The sequence below is a fragment of the Homalodisca vitripennis genome, chromosome 3 (assembly GCF_021130785.1).
Source record: "Homalodisca vitripennis isolate AUS2020 chromosome 3, UT_GWSS_2.1, whole genome shotgun sequence".
Lineage (NCBI taxonomy): Eukaryota > Metazoa > Arthropoda > Insecta > Hemiptera > Cicadellidae > Homalodisca > Homalodisca vitripennis.
The window spans coordinates 198606872-198611002 of record NC_060209.1 but is presented as its reverse complement, the minus strand read 5'-3'; positions in this window follow the sequence as shown (position 1 = coordinate 198611002).

Genomic DNA, 4131 nt, shown 5'->3' with positions numbered 1-4131 from the left:
TAAATAACTCACTCAGACAGGACACTTCCCTTACCATTAAAAGTAACTAAAATTTACCCTACATTCAAAAATGGAAGTTCTTAACAAGTCAGTAATTACAGGCCTATCTCCTTCATATCTACATTCTCAAAGCTGATTGAAAGAGTTACCTTGAAAAGAATTTTAAACCACTGTAGAAATCACAACCTACTTAATGATGTCCAACATGGCTTCACTAAAGGCAATACAAGAATAGTACAAATAGTAGAGGCAGTGATTAATGGTCTTTAAAATAAAAGATCTAACAACAGAAGTTTTCCCAGACTTTATAAAAGCCTTTGACTGCCTAGAACACAAACTTAATAATTTTAAATGGAAAAATTGTGTATTCCAGGCATACCTAAAAAGTGACTTAAAAACTACTTGATGGAAGGAGTCAGCTAGTCAAACTAAGCCAAGTATAAAATGGAGTAATTAAAGAAGCTATATCCAATCTTCACCTGTGACTCGAGGAGTACCTCAAGGATCCATCATGGGTCCTGCACTCTTCGTTCTTTTTATAAATGACCAACCTAAACTAATAGGTGAAGATTGACTCACTATGATGTATACAGACATACAACCTTAGTACTTAATGGCTGTAAAAGTCTCGACATGGCTTACCAATATTGCCACAATAATGGCTAGCAATTAATACACCAAAACATCTCAAATAGCTTTAGAAAGAAATTTTGATCAAGTTCCACATCTACTAAACATTAAAATGTGTGATGAAGCATCACTTTAGACAAGAACCTTTGGACACTTCACTTAGATAATCTTTGCATAAAACGTAGCAACAGTGTCATTACTATAAGATGAATTAAAGAGATTACAGACGATCAAACAACTGTTACTGACTACCATGCAATGTTCAAATTGTATATCAGATATAGGATAATGGTCTGTGGTGGAATCTCTTTGACTGGCTAATAAAGAGTCCTTAGACTTCAGAAAAAGACAGTCAGAACTCTGGTAGGGCTGCAAAGACAAGATAGCTGCAGGAGGCCTTTAAAAATCTTATCATTTTGAGATTTGTAGCATTCTATCTTATAGAAGTATTACAGATAATGCATGTACATGAGTAAGAACTTTCCAAGGCGAAATGACATTCCTCAATAAAACATCAGATAAACAGCAAAGCACTGATGAAACACTCTCCTTAAATACATTATGGTAACCTGACTGTACATCGTATGACTTTTTGAGAGGAAAGCATCATACATTGGCAAGAAAACTTGAATTACAGACCAAGAAAGGAAAGGATCTAAAGTCTGCATTGCTCAAATAGCTCAGCAACAGGCCCCTACACTGTATACAAGAATTTTACAATGCAGGTTCAGAACTTGTTTAACTTAATTCCTGTACATGCGATTGATTCTTATACTGTTGTCTTAGAATACATTTAAGAAATGTATTGTCTATTGTCTTTCATATGGTTTTTCAGGTAATTTAGAGTAAAGCTGCAGTCTTCGTTTGGACTCTTCCCGGTAATCCCTTCATGGTACAGGTAAAATGAAGCACTGCTGTCTTTCAGGTAATGTCACCTTATTCCTTTCTTTTAGTAATAAACCATTTTGACTTACTTCTGAAGATTCTGAGTTCCTCTTAAAAGAATAATAATAATAATAATAATGGCAACAATAAAGTCAAGCTGATTGTGTCACTAGAGCTAGCCTCTGCAAATAGCATCAGCTGTGTAATTGTAATGTTTGGCTGAGAACAGTTGACTGTTCGGTTCATCTGATTCCAGCAGAAACAATTCACTGACTTATGCTGAACTCAAATTCTATGTATGGTATTAACAGACACTGCCGGATTTAACCACTAAAATTTTACGTTTTTCATGAGTGCAACTACTTCAAGACGGGCAGTGTTGGAAAACATTGTCAAAAATAGGAATTGCGGAATAAACTTCTTCCAAAAGAGTGAACTTTACAAGATGGGTTGCCAAATGCTATGCTGTATAAACTCTTCTTCTCCACTCCTGGAGCTACTATGATGCAGTAAAGAAATATCAGACGTTACAGGGGTAACAAATGTGAGCCAAGCTGATGCTAATGGAATCAGTAAAAAGCGTTTTAAGCTAGAGAACGCTATTTTATGAAACATGTACAATATCTTACAGCATTTTGACCAGAGTAGCAAAACATTGACACTTGAATGTGACTCGCAATATAAAAAAATATATGAAGGAGTACTTATTGAGTTTCAGAGACAATTTTGATTGCTAAAAAAAAGGAATAGAGCTGTATAAAATTGAAACCATTATTCTTGATGGTGTTAGATTATTTACAACTCATTCATGAAAACAGTAGACAACATTATTCGAAATATGGACACAGCCTTTCACAATCTACTATGCATGATTATGTCTAATGCATCTGGAGAAAGATCATTCAGTGTGTTGAAAAGAGTAAAAAACTACTTGAATAGTTCGACTTCTGAAGCAGATTCTAGATTGTCTACTTTGGCTAGTTTTGTTGCAAATGCTGAGCTTTTTCAAGTCTTAGACTTAAATGATTTGATTAGAGACTGCAGCAAAAAAAGCTAGAAAAGTGATTGTTTAGACATTAGATTTATTATGAGTAAGGTGTGTGTGTGTGTGTGTGTGTGTGTGTGTGTGTGTGTGTGAGTGTGAGTGAGAGTGAGTGTGTGAGTGAGTGAGTGAGTGAGTGAGAGTGTGTGTGTGTGTGTGTGAGTGTGTGTGTGCACGTGCATGCGTGCGTGCGTGCGTGTGTGTGTGTGTGTGTGTGTGGATCTTAATTACTAATCCAACTTCATCTAAATTAAGAACATGACATTTTTACAGTATTAGAGAATAATGTGAGAATTGAATAATCTTTGTTTATGTGCTGTATTTTAAATCATTTTCTTTTTAATTACTCAATTACAAATTCACATTATTTTGCTTTTACTTATAATGCCTTTTCAACTCTGCTTTTTTTAGTCTGTATTTTTGTAGACGTTTGTACTCCCCCCCCCTAAATGAAACAAATATTATTTTATTAGTATAATTTTAACAATAAAACTGCAATTACTGATTTATGATATAATAAATTTAGCAATATTAATAATTTGAACAAATTAATGAATGCTTAATTAAAAATAAATTAATGCAGTTTTAAATCAATGGTACATTTTAATGCTAGACATCAAACATAAAAAAAATTAAAACCATAAATATAAAAATTGTTATAGTTGTTTTGAGGTCTTAGCCAAATTTGTAAAACCAGATTACTGAATTAGTGAAATCAACTTTTCAACTTATTTACGTATTAAAATAAAATATTAGTAGCATTTCTGTTCATTTACGTTCTGCTTTGTACGTTGTACCGATTTTAAAAAGAAAAATTAAAATGAACGTTATGTATTAATTTGAAACGTGCTTTATACTATAATTCCATAACCGTGAAATTAAAGAATATAACACAAATGTCCTACGAATATCTAAGTGAACCTGCAATGTGGCGTAAATGTAACATATTTGTCCAGCAGCGTGTACATTGACGAGATTCTCCACCACCAGACCGTCTTGAAGAGGTTTAACTACATGTAATAATAAGAAAGTTGTCTTCTTCATAATGCTGCATGTTTAACTCCAGTTCACCTTCCTCTTAGTGCAACGTCTGGAATCTGGAGCCCACGTATGTCTGAAGAGATCTAAAAAAAGGTTGGTAACGTAGAAGCTCAAATGAACAGATGGACTCTTTACATCATTTCTCAATTTTGCACCTGATGGGCCAATGAGAATATCTCTTCTCCTAGATAACAATATACGTATTTTGTAGCTTGGTGTCTCTGACGTCGAAACGATCCGATGTAGAGTTCTTTTTAAGCTTTTTCGTCACTGACTTTTTTTGGATTTCTCAAGGTTTACATGACTCCAGATTCCAGATGCTGCAATAAAAGGAAGGTGAAACTAGAGCTAAACCCAGCAATCACACTGAATCAAAGCTTCCCACCATAGCTAAACTACGTGCACAAAAGTTTTAACTGCAACTATTCAAAATTTACAAAAAATGTGACTGGGATAATTTATAATATCAAGGTTGACAGCAGTGGTAAATCAAGTGGTGCACTAAGAAATAGGTCAGAGGAAATAACTCAGAA